At 38.1% G+C, this 14,053-nt stretch overlaps 1 pseudogene; it reads right to left on the bottom strand.

Moving 5' to 3' along the window:
- Window positions 1–3,079: 3,079 nt before the first annotated feature.
- LOC103706400 lies at window positions 3,080–12,414 on the bottom strand (annotated as a pseudogene).
- Window positions 12,415–14,053: the final 1,639 nt, after the last annotated feature.

The following is a 14,053-nucleotide window of genomic DNA, read 5'->3' as shown; positions in this document are numbered from 1 at the left end:
GCTCGGTGGAGCGCCTCGAGCTTGGTCGGGGCGGGTCCACGAATACTGGAGACACCCCGAACTTGGTCGGGGAAGTCGGCGAATATCTGAAGTTGGTGGAGCTTTTGGCAGAGTTCGAAGTCGAGCTGGTTCCAGGCCGGACTGAGGATTCGACCGGACTGTGTTGGCGTTTATTGGGCCAAAATGGGGCGGCGGCCTTTTAGTTGTGGGCTGGACGATCCATTTCACCCCCCATTAGAACCCTATTTGCTTGTGATTAGATTTTGGGTGTTCAGTCCTACTTAATCCGACTAGCCATTTTGGATGAGTTCCTAAATTGTTACAGCTACAGTCTCTTATAGCAATACAAATATATTTTTTTTGGAGAAAAAAAACATTCAGTAGTGATCGAAGACCAGCCCTTAACAATGTCAGAGGACGCCCTAAACAGCACTAACTGTTTAACCTTTCTATGGGACTAGAATTTCTAACTGTGCTTGCAGCAGGCATCTCAGATCCCAACTCGGAGAAAGCAATAGCGTCTAGTACTTGCAATCGGACCGCACGTCTGAAAATAGCCGAGCCATCACAGATTTGAAAATTTTGACCAAGGTTGGTTGCCCATCACCGCCCAATAGCAGCTAGTACAGCAGAGACCTGCGCTTTCTCTGTTAGGTATCTTGTTCTATCCGAACGGAAGACGCCTCCGCTTTACCTATAAACAACTAATTAGCTCCAATCATCACTTACAGGTTAAGCATCCCCTGCACCTTTTGCAGATCACTTTCCCCACTAAATAAATCCTACTATGATGGCCCGGTCCGCTTGACTGGCCTGACACAAACTTGGCCCAGCCCAAGCTCACATCGGGGCAAAAAAAAAAACTAAAACAGAGAGGAAGACTCCCAGTTCTCCATCCGACCCAGTGGGAGTCAACTTCCGAGAGTTAAGGGAGGCTTGCTTCTTCTATATAACCACCTCCCCACCCCCCTAAGCCCTCCACCTCAATCTCTATCCTTTCTTTCCCTCTCCTTCTTCTTCCTTTTTTTCCCATTGAGTTCACGGTTGCCCATCACCGTGCTGCCCAAAATCAGGGTCGCCAATGCCTCCAGAGCCGAGGTAACACTGAATCTTCCTTTCCTTTTTTTGTTCTTCTTCCCACGTCTTGGAATCATGGCCGCCGGCTGGAAATCATTTGGGGAAAAAGATCCCCTATTTTGCAATATTTCGCCACCGCCTCCACCAACGTTTGTCGCCGAGGCTTTCAGCCGTTATCCCTAACCAGATGCTGGAGCTCCAACCACCAGCAAGCCGTCTAGTGCTTGGTATTGATTGAATCACAGACCTCTTCTCGACCCTATTTTTTTAGGCTTAATCCGACCGGTCGCCCTTTGTTGGTCGCCACCGCGGCTTGTTGCTACCTCACCGGACCACGATATGACAACCATCAGCCTACCTCCCTTTCTCTTCTATATTGCTAAGAAAGAAAAAGATAAGAAGAAGAGAACGTTCTCTTTTAATGTTTTAAATAGGGTTAACTGTTTTGTATAGTAAATAGACAAAAGAAGTAAATAAATCTTATACTCATTATTTTTCAAATTATCGTGTTTTCCATGCATATGATATTGCCAACAAATATGTCATATTTTCTTAAAATTATGGATCAGTACATATGTTATGAAAATAATATTTTATAAAAAATAGTTTCATAAATATTTTAAATAAAAATAGCTTTATTATGAAATATAAATATGATCATGTTACTTAGTGTTTTTCATCTATTAATGTATATGTATTAAGAAAAAGAAATAAGTTTTCTAAAAGCTTTGAGATAGCTATATATGATTCCTAAAATTAGAAAAATTGGCACCCAAAGTTAGCATCCATACAAATATAGGCTTCCTCAGTAGGTATAAAGTTGGCATACGAAATAAAAATCTTTGTCGATTACGAACACAGCCCTGCAAGGGTATAAAGTGACTGTAGCACGAATATCTATGAGCATTATTTAAACTATGATATGGCTAGATGACAGAATAATGATTTATGTATTTATTTACAAAATAAACTTAAAAATATATTTATAAAATATGAATGATTTATTTATGCATAATTTGCTTTATGACTTATTTTAATATACTGTACTATAAAATGCTTTATTTTTTTGTAAAATCTGTTATTTTTTTTAAATAATGCATTAATATGAAAAAATTTATACTTGATCCAATAAGATAATATAAAATTTACTTACTAAGTTATATTACTCATATATCTCAATTTTTAATTTGCTCTTTTCAGGCAAATAGAGTCAAAAAGGATGAAAAATTGTCAAGACTTGGAGTTCGTACTAACAAACTCAGCGATCTATATAGATGAACTTTAGTTCTTCAGTTGATCATAAATTTATACCTTAATAATTTTTTAAATTTTAAGAATTATGAGTACGGTATTATATTTGAATTTAAATACTCTAAATTAATATTGGTTGCATTTAGTAGATAATAAAATTGCATTTCTATTTATTCTATTTTTTTTGAAATGAATGTAGAAGTTAAGATGAATTTGAAATCTAAAATATAATATTTGACTTTATGTTATTGTGGGTTATACCCCTTCCTAGCACACGGAGCATGACACCTACTTCGGTCATGCATTGCATCAGGCTTGAGCACCTCCAAACTTCTTGACCTATATTCCATCAAGAAGGTCAGGAAAAGCCTCGTAAATTCTGAATCCAAAAGGAACAGGTTGAGGAAAACCCAGCTCGGCCTACACTTCACTCTGAATAAATGTTCTGAGGAGCAGACAAATTGATACTCTAATTATAAAGCCAACGTCCAAAGCTCGTATGACTCCAAAATTGTTAGAAACAAGGCGACCGACCAGGAACCTCTCTATCAGTTTTTTACCATTCCCAATAACAAGGAAAATTATGCAGGGCCTGCAAGGCTGACTAAAGCATCCAAGACATCCATGGTTAATTTGCGCATCTTTCTAAACAAATTCGTGAGATGGAAATATATATATATATATATATATATATATATATATATATATATATATATATATATATATATTCTTGTTCTTTTTAAAGAAAAGCTAAATTTGGTTCCTCAAAGATGGTACAAAATGCTGAAATCAGCTTAACAACATTTATAGTGCCGCTGCAAGAATTTAAGAATGCTAGTCTAACCTCATGGAGCTCTCATTCAAAATAATGCAAAAAAACCAACATGACAGTTACCACCTAGGAACAGGTTCTCCATTCCCTGGTATCCCACAGCTAAATTAGTAGCCATAACCTGGTTGGAAACCGAAACACAAGACCATCAGAGTGCGTTTCTCATAACAAATGAGCTGGGATAGCAGAGAGAATGATTAGAATTCAGAAGGTAGCACCTGAATTGTCCATGGATTCCCTGCAGGCACTGTCTCTGGTTCTTTGATGTCAACCACCACAACATCTGAAGTAAGGAATGTTCTTGCAACTGAAGCTGCATGCTCCAGGCAGCACCTCACCACCTGATTTTATCAAAGAAAGGTGGGATTAACATTTTACTTCTTGCTAGATGGGTTTCAAAATAATGCAATCAACCATCCAGTTATTACAAGATGAGGGAAACTAAACTTCATATTCAAAACATCTGACATTTTGCTACTACTGGAGTCATCCATCACCTGTCTGACCCAGAGATTTGATTAAAAGCTTGAAGATGCTTCAGGCTTGCGGAGTCACTATATTTCAGAGCAGGAAACTCAAAGGCATAAGAGCTACAACCGTAACTCACAATAGAATTATAGCACACATCTAGAGTAAATAAGGACTGATGATGAAGTATCTGCATGGAGATGCTATTGCAGAAAATCTTAATAAACAAATTAAAAGGAGAGAGAATAATTAAAGATTTATATCAACCGCCGTTGCATCTAAAGGTAGTGTTATCTGCAAATAAGTTGTATTATAATGTTTATGCAAATACTGGGTAAAACAGTTGAAAGCAACAAAAGGTTTAGTCAATCATGAAAGCCTACAAAATATGCCTCCGAACTTCATGCACAATTTAGTAAAATTGAATATGACTAAACCAAGGAAAAGAAAAGGCATACTGTTCTAGGAACAACATACGGCTAACAAGAGCCCCCAAGAAGGCAGTTTCCCAAAGCATCCAAGGTTCAAGGCTTACATAGGTACCCTTGGGAAAAATATTGCCACCGATACAATTCTAGTGTTTTGCCTATAATACCAGTTACAAGATCATTTCATGAAAAAAGATCAGGAAGGTCCATATTGGGCAACAACATGCAAGTCACAAGAACAAAAGCATGACCAAAGGAGGAAGAGTCAACCTTAGTTGGGTCAATAATTCCAGCAGCCATCAAATCTTCATAACTTCCAGTTGCAGCAATATAACCATATTTGAAATTGTCACTTGAAAGGATCTGAAACAATGAACAGTGGTGAAGAACCCCAAACACTAAAGCAGCAGCAAAACAATTGTCACAACAGCAATTCAGTAGGTTTCAGGCAAGAAATTAATACCTTCTCAATGACAACACTTCAATTTACTCCAGCATTCTTTGCAATCAATTTTAACGGGTAACTCAGAGCCCTTTTTACTATATCAGCTCCAACCTGCAATCCATTCAAAGCAACGTGAGGTGGACATTCAAGACACAATGACAGGTTGCTGTATGACAGTCCAGTTTTGCACACTTCATGTTGCCACTGATATCACCGCATTTCCTCTTTCTTTTCGACATGTGAGGTAAACAAAACTGAAGCAGAGAAGTGATGATAGATGGTCCAAAGTTGAACCGGGGAGGAAGGGGGGATTGCATATATAATTGACCTTTTGTTCATCATTTTCAAGAGTATCCTTGATGGCATCAACCTTTGCTGCAAGCCTTAAAAGGGTACAACCACCACCAACAACAATGCCTTCCTCAACAGCTGCCTGTGCAGCAGTGCAAAAAGAACAAAATATTTCACAAAGCCATAACCATACCAGGAGCCTGAAACACGATTTAGTGCCCAGTAGAACATACCTTGGTAGCATTGAGAGCATCTTCAACCCTTAATTTCTTCTCCTTAAGTTCTGTCTCCGTTTGTGCACCAACCTGCTCACGTTCAAGAACACAATTATTCATATGTCACACTAATTGATTATCAGCATATAAATGAAATATGTCCAAAATCGAATACCTGAATGACAGCAACTCCACCAGAGAGCTTCGCAATCCTCTCATTTAATTTTTCCTTTTCATATTCTTGCTCAACAGCCTGAGAAAAGAGATTCATATTATCTAGGCCATCTAACAGGTTTCAAATTAACAAACAATTTAGCCTGACAATGAAAATCAAACCTCAATCAGATTACGGATTTGTGCAACCCGTTTGGTTACTTCTTCTTGAGTGCTACCGTCACCAACTATGGTGGTTGAATCTTTGGCTAGCACAACTTTTGCAGCAGTACCCAGAACCGCCTTGTCAGCTTTATCCAGGCAAAGCCCTACCTCGTCTCTAATTACAGTTGCCGCGCACAATAATAGCCAGTCAGGATCTCTCATAAAATGGAGAAAATTATTGATGCAAAGTGCAGTGTAGATTTAACAGCATCACTAAATTATATTTCCACTATAGACTTAGAATCACTTTTTTTTTTGAGAAAAAAAAAAGGTCCAACCTCCAGTAAGGATAGCAATGTCATCAAGGTATTGACTTTTGCGTTCTTCAAATCCAGGGGCTTTAAGTGCAGCAATCTTCAATGCACCTCTGAGCTTATTTACAACAAGGGTAGCAAGAGCTTCCTGCTCAATGTCTTCAGCAATTATCAAGACGGGATATCCCCCTCTAATTGCATCTTCCAAAACATTGATAAGATCTCTTGCATTTGTAATTTTTTTGTCTATAAGAAGCAACTGAAAAGGCGAAGGTCATAAATGAAGATATTAGTATCAAAATGAAAGCAGAGAGTTAAACTACAATGCATAACCATATAAAATTAATTACAGACCTTACAGTTCTCATATTCAACTGACATTTTCTCGCTATCTGTTACAAAGTATGGAGAGATGTAACCACGATCAAATTGCATTCCTTCTACAACATAGAGGCTATTCTCAGCGCTTTTCCCTTCTTCGAGTGTCACCACCCCTTTCCTACCAACCTTAGTCATAGCATCAGCTATCATGTTTCCAATCTCGTAGTTGTTTCCAGCACTTACGGCAGCTACATTGGCTAGTTCACTGTCCTCAACCTGCAATATTGAAATATATGCACTGGTGCAATTATGTGCATTGTAATTGTAACACCACAGAAATTACAAACTAAAGCATTCCGAGCAGCTCACTCAGTTGTGTGGAAACTGCTGGAAGATTTAAAACAGCTATTAGGCTAAGTATAACATTATTTAATTAGAAATGCAATCAAAGTGCTGGGAGCAATGTGAGAACCAAATGTGTTATATTTGAAAAATTTCTCTTCAAGCACCCTGCACATACCTCTTTTGACATCAGCTTGAGTTCCGCAACTAGAGCTTTGGCTGTCTTCTCAATACCTCGGGTTATCTGAACAGGGTTTGCACCTGCTGCAACCACCTGCATAATCCACAGGGATCTATCAGGTAATAATGTAATACCTCTTCAAGATCCACTCATGAAAATGAGGTTATCAGATGGACAGGAATATGTTACAAACCTTAACACCTTCCGCAATCAAACCTTGAGCAAGAACAACAGAAGTAGTTGTCCCATCCCCAGCTAAGTCATTGGTCTTTGCAGCAGCCTGCCTTACCAACTTAGCACCAATGTTTTCCACAGATCCTCTAGTTCAACCTAACACACCACGAATTATAAGTGCATTTCTAAACCAATGATCAGCAAAGAAACATCAAGTCTTAGTTCAGTTTCAGCATTTAAAATGTCATCTCATGTGTAGGCAAGCAAATCAGGAGCTTTAGAAAGTGATAAACTAAGTTTCATTAAGATATTAAATGTCCAAGCAAAAGTTTTAATGAGACATTTCCGAAATAAGAGACAAAGTTGCAACAGTGCATGACGAATTAGGGAGAATCGGTTACAAGGAATTGAGAACTAATAGAAACTCACTTCAAGCTCAACAAGAAAGCTACAAAAGAGAAAGGGTCTCCCCCACAATCCCCAATCCAATTTACTGGATAAAGGAAAGAAGAAAAAGAGAAACAAATGACAGTTACATAGGGACATTCTTTGTAATAACCCCAAATTTTTTTTTTTATAAAAAGGGATAGAATAGTCCTTTAAAATTGATATAAGGGGTAAAATTGGAAGAAATCAAAAGATAATGGCATAGTTGTAGATGCGTTGAAGTGGTAAGGGTAAAATTGGAAGGAATCAAAAGTTAATGGCATAACAGTAGATATGTGTGTTAGGGGCAAAATGGGAATTTTTGGTGTGTGATGTGACTTAATTAGGAGGGTTTGGTGGCTCAGACGTGAAACAGAGAGGAGAGGGAGGTCTCAGGCGTGGAAGGAAAGAAGAAAAAAAAAAGAGAAGAAGAAGAAGAAGAAAGAGAAGAAAGAGGAAGGGGATTCGAGATGGAGGGGAGCCCTGGTTGCGCTGCCAACTGAAGGGAAAAGCGTAGATCTCCTTCCCCTCTACGCAAAGACCTCGATTTTCCGAAGAGAAAAAGGTAAATATCAATCCCTACCTAGTCTTTTGATGAAATTAGGCTATACAAAGAGTGGATGTAGTCTAGAGGTGGTTAAAAGAGGAAGAATTGGATTTCGACAAGTTTTTCCGGCACTACAGAAAAACTGTGTCGAAGTCCCAACTTCGGTGAATTATTTCGGAGGCCAATCGGCCTCCGATGGTGATGCATGTTACTATTCTGGAATCCTCTATGAGTGTAGAATGTTAGGTAAAAATTTCATAAAATTTGGAGTTTGAAAAGTGGATCAAACCCGGGATGAAGTAACCGGCTGTCGGTCCGGGTTACTGTTTATTCGGGTGGGAAAATAAGAAATTTCATGCCATAATAGGGAATTAAGCCTAGATTAAGTTAAGGGGGACTTTGTACTCATGCAAGAAAATTCCTAGTACACATAAATGATGAGTTAATTAATAGAAAAAAAAAGAGAAAGAAAAGAAAAAAATTTAGGGAACGGGGGAGTTGAATCAATTAAAGTTTCCTATAATATAATTGGCACGTAGATTATGGCCCTTGATACAAGACTAAATGTATTGTAAATGCATGTCACAGTTGGGCAAGAAGCTAGGGAACAAGAGGAAGAAGTTTTCCACTGCCTGCTGTAGATTTTTGGAGGCGTATCAGGGCTGTGCCGGATTAACAGATGAATGGGAGTCATGTACTTTGCACCATGAGCATTCTTAATTCATTTTCATAAATGTCGCCAAGTGTGAATTGATTCCACTTGTGCATATTGATTGATATTGTAATAGATTCCTCTATAATCTTGTTTCTCCATGCTTGATTATTTCGTACATGCATTTGAGGGAACATTGAGAGGAATTAAAAGAGGTAGAAGAGAATTCAAATTGGTTCCAGATTGTGAAATGACTTCTTTTGTAAATTGATTTCATTTCCTCTACTTCAAAGATTTGTAGAGCCTTTTCAGTGGTATATTGAGTTGCATTGCACTCCCTTGACCCCTCACTCCCAATCCTGATGTTAGTTTATGATTGGGTCGGAGTCGAGTGAGTGGTAGTCTTGATTATGCTCCTTTTTAGTAGAGTATTGGGAGGGTGCATTATGGCATTTATGCATGGCTTGGCAGTATCTACAGGACACCTATAGTCGATGGGGTTAGACATCGGCCTGTGTGCACATAGTAGCCTTCTGAGTGGGCGGAGCTCAGTCCCTTCCTAGGGGGTCACGGTCCTAGGCGTAGGATCGGCCGGTCCTACGACTTATATTCTGCTTGCCGCCGGGCATAGTAAGACCCCGCGAGGTGCAGTATGGCTTTCCGCGGATGTAGAATTCCCGCGAGGTGCCGTTTAGTATATAGATGTGAGATGTTTCCATGAATTTCTGTTCTGGATACTGGCCAGCATTTACATGATCAGTGTGGTGTCTTATCCTGCATATACGTGACAGTAGGGAGTTGTTGTGGTTCGCCTGGGGCGTAAGACCCACCTTCCGACAGCTGTCTAGTGATGACTTTGCATATTAACACCCTGATTTATATATTGGTGTGGTGTCATATTCTATGCATGCATATGGCAGTAGGGAGTTGTTGTGGTTCGCCTGGGGCGTAAGACCCACCTTCCGATAGGTATATATCAATGTTTCAGCATATTGACACCCGATTTGTATGTTCCAGCATTATGATCTGTCGAGCATATTCATGAGTAGCATATATGATTACTTGATTATTCCATATGTGCTCCAGATGAGTTGATTGTGATTGTGGTGATATTGATGATTTACTCCATATTCTCTATGTTGAGTTCATGTTCATCTTGTTATTGATCTTAAGATTTCATCTCGAGCCATGATTATATTCTGTCTCATGTGCATGGTACTCTCTACTCCACTTACTGAGTATTGATATACTCACTCCCCAGTTTGGTGTTTTTGATTGCAGGACAGGTATTGTATAGAGAGGAGCAGGATTAGTGATTGCCTGCTAGCTGTGCCGCTCCATAGTATAGTATAATGTAGATAGATGTTTATACCCTTTTGGTGTATTATAAACCTTCTGTTGTATATAGTGTATAGTTACAGTCATAGATTCTGTTGTGGATATGGATTTGACCATGGATGAAAATGAGAACCAGATTTTTATACAGATGAATTATATGCCTGTGATGATGTATTGATATATATTGTCCAGGTTCATTATGTGACAGATTAGGTGATTGCTGCTCTGACACGTAGTGTTGCTGTATGTATTGAGATAATCCTGACAGGTCACCATAAGAAAGGTGATCATTTTGTGCATGCATCATGCCAAAATTTTTCAGAATTTATTTATGATTGATAGGTAGTAGGGTTCTACGTGGTGGCTGGTGGCCTTATGCCTACCCACACCCTAGGACCGTCGCGGCGGCCCGCCGGGAACGGGGCGGGGGTCGTGACATACTTCTAACAAAACCATATCAACAAGCATTACCACGCACATGAATATGAAATGCTTCTAAATATGGGTATCTGGAACAAAAATAAAGGGGAGCAGAGAACATAATGGACAAGCAAATCATTGACTCTCCGGTCTTCTTAAGTACAACATAATGTCCCCATTTACTCCAAATTCAATAGAATATATGGCCAAAATCGTGCATAAAGATAGTGTGTGAATCCCCAGAATTTTCACATGACTAACTAGAAATTATCCACATATCTCTGATGAACCATGCCATCAGAATATTACAAGTTAAAATCCTTAAATAGTAAGTCACATAAAACCTTATCATACATAATACCTCTTTGGCCACAGTGACACCATCATTGACAATTTTTGGCGACCCATATTTGCTCTCAAGAACAACATTCCTGCCCTTTGGGCCAAGAGTGACCCCCACGAGGTCTGCAAGCTTATTAACTCCAGTCTGACACAAGTGAATTAAGTATACATGAGTGTAATGTCAGTGGAGTGGAAAAAGAAAGCATCATCACAATATTAAAACGTTGTAATATATATATATATATAAGAGCTTACTTGGAGCTTCTTAATGGCTGATCCATCCTTGTTAAAGTGCAATTCCATGGCCATTGCCCTGATTCTAGAGTTACATCTCTTTTGTAGATGCAAGTTCTGCCTCCTGCCACTTAGAGAACTAGAAGATATGGAAGCAAGAGAAGAGAAAGAGGACCTTTGAGCAGAAGCTGAGAGCTTCCTATCAGTGACAAAACTGCTGGGAGCAGCCACAGAGACAATTGTAGACATGGTGCTGAAAGTAGAAGCCATTTCCTGTTTGACAGAGTACAAAGGAATATCGATTGTCCAAAAACTTTAACCACGTAATTACAGAAGGGACTCAGATATGAAATAGGAAAACGGTTTTGTCAGGCAAAACATCAAACAACAATGTCGCAATAACAATGGGGAAAAATAAGAAGAAAAAAAAAACCTTTATAAACCCACGAAGAAGATAAGCAGAGAATTTCAAATGTCTTGATGACACAAGGTTCAATACCAAGGGTAACTAACAAGGAAAAATGGAATAAAGCGTTGTTACCTTAGCACTACCAGGAATTTAGTTTTAGATCTACAAAATTTTTGGCGCACAGGGCACCCCATGATACTTTCCTATCATGGGGTAAAGCCAATACAATATCTTCACAGGGTATCCAAAATACGATCTTCTCTAGTCTACAGTAATTAGTGACAGAACGGCAACAAAGAGAAGCATGATGCTAAAGCTCTTACGCCATTGTCGCACTATAGCAATAGTCTTCTTCTAAATTCTGTAATTTTTTTCTCATCTTTTTAAGTGCCTTCCGTTCTATAGATTAACCCTCTTACAAACCAACCCGCTCAAATACAGAGATAACTCCCAAAAAATGCATAAAAGATCGACAAACACCCCCGCAAATCCCAACAAAATCCACCTTCATTGCATGTATCTTCAAGTATCCAAAGATTCTCATAGATTCCCCCTTGTTATGTGCTACTGCAGCATAAATCCTTAACTCTGGATCCAGAAGCCAACCCAATAGGTTCACGGGATATCCAAAATCCGATCTTTTTCGAATTTTTCTCAGAAGAAACGAAACAGCAACAGAGCAAATGCATCCCAAACCCAAAGCCACAATCCCAGTCCCCATACAGGAAGAAGAATAACCCAAATAGGAGAAAATGCAGCAGGAGAGAAGGAGAATGCAACCTGAGATGAGCTCCGGACAGCAAGTGCTAGGGTTTGGGATGATTCTTGGTAGATAAGTCTCGCCTCCTAAGATGTGGGAGAGACTCCGGCGAGTGGGAGGGAGGGGAAACGAGATGAGGTTTTATAAAAGAGGAGCCGGTTTCGGGGCTGGCCCCGGTGCTCAGGACGACCTCGGCCGTTGGATTTGGAATGCATCGGTTTCCTCTCGCCCTTCTGGAACAATCTAGAAGACGGGGAAGAAAGCCGTGCTCTTTTACTTTCACGACCCTCGAGGCAGCGCTTTGGCTCTACATTCCTTCGTGCCCTAGACCAAGCATATAAATGATTCGTTAGAAAGAAATCGGAAGGGGAAAGAAACCCTAGAGTACCAGCGCAGGATTTCATGGCGCGGATCCTATCGAGGAGCAATATGATGCTCAAGAGATGTTTCATGTCCCCCGCTAACCTGAACGCGTTCATCTTCCTTCCCTGCTTCACTCTCTCTCTCTCCCTCTCTCTCTCTCTGTAGGCTTCCACTCTCCTATTCTGTCGAGTACCGACCTTTTCCTTTGAACCCTTATGTTTTCTTCTCACTTTCTACCTCTTGCCGCCGCACCAAATAACATAAAGCAACGGTCGAAGCCATCTAAATGCGCGGTATTAACCCTGTGTTCTTAGCAAAAAAAAAAAAAAAAAAAGCCCTGTGTTTGGCTGGGATTACGAGGAAGGATGAATGGGTTATAATTTTAACCATTATTTAAAATATTTTTTTTTGAAAGGATGCAAAAAAAAAAAAAAAAAAAAGATGGATGAAGCATGTAAAGAATAAATTTCTATGTTGATAAAATTATTCTTCATTATAATTTTTCTTTTTTTTTTACCAAACAACTTCTCCACTCTTTTATTAGCCAGGAGACCAATGCCCCACGGCTCCCCTAATCCAACCGTTGTCCCTCTTCACGATTTTTTAATTATTTATTTATATAAAATAAATTAACTATTCAAAAGAAATTACAAATTAATTAGTTATTTTATATAATTAATATATAAATTCGAAAGATTACCCTGCTTGTTCGAAGAAAAATACCAATATGGATCTCATCTTGCGCTCAAATTTTCCTTCAAATTTTACTCACTTGATTTAGGCCCCGTTTGGTAGAGCTGTTGACAGCAGAGTTTTCAAAAGTAGAACTTTTTGAGGTAGAATTTTTATAAAAAGTTATTTGCAGTTTAGTAACTACATTTTTAAAATATTGTGAGACTTTAATATATATTTAGTAAACAAATTAAGAAAATATTTTTAGTTTGACAAACCAATAAAGAACATTGCATAATATTATACAATATAGTATAATAAAATATAATATGTATTAATACATAAATATATAATATAGTATAATATTACTATAATGTAATATAATATTATTATAATAGAGTAATATAATATTGTATATTATAGTATAATAATATAACATCGTTTGATATTATATAACATAATATATCAATATATTATGATATAATGTAATATTATATTATATTTATAATATAATATAATAATAAAGATATAAAATATTATAATTATTATTATTATATATTAATATTATTATTTATATAATTGTTATATTTTATCATCGGTATTTTTATTCAAAAAGAAAAAAATTTATAACTCTACAACTGGGCCAAAAAAAATACTTTTCTGAAGAAGCTTCAAAATAAAGTTCATCTCAAAAAATTGTTTTAGCTTTGCTATCTAAAAGTGCTTTTGAAAAGCTCTTCCAAAGACCCTGCCAGACGGGCCTTAGTATGATGCTAGATATTGTACTTATTTTCATTCCATGTAGTTGCTTCTTTTGAAGTATCTGACCTCTCAGTTTATTTTTAAAAAAACCTAAAAATAAAACAAAACCAGGAGACTCAGAAAATGCTTGCCCCAGAGTTATCCCTCTGCCCAATACGCATAGCTCTGATGTGCAATTTATGTTAAATCTCTATGCCACATCGGTTCTTATAATTTTCCAATCTTTCTCTTTTTATAACTTTTTTGAAAAAAAAAAAACTGATGACATGTTGAAGTAAAATATAAGAGCAGCGAATCTGCCTCATTAAAGATGCAAATCAATAATCCGATTGCCACAACGTGGAGCCCCCGAGCCATGTCATAGAAGACTGACATTATGCAGTCTCATCTCACATACATATATGAGAGGGCACACTCAAAACAGTAGCAAAAGGTAGCAAACGGTATACTTGAGAGAGAGAGAGAGAGAGG

This window comes from Phoenix dactylifera, chromosome 2 (assembly GCF_009389715.1).
Source record: "Phoenix dactylifera cultivar Barhee BC4 chromosome 2, palm_55x_up_171113_PBpolish2nd_filt_p, whole genome shotgun sequence".
NCBI classification, from domain to species: Eukaryota; Viridiplantae; Streptophyta; class Magnoliopsida; order Arecales; family Arecaceae; genus Phoenix; species Phoenix dactylifera.
The sequence above is the reverse complement of the archived record's forward strand: the minus strand, read 5'-3'. Positions and strand labels throughout refer to the sequence as shown.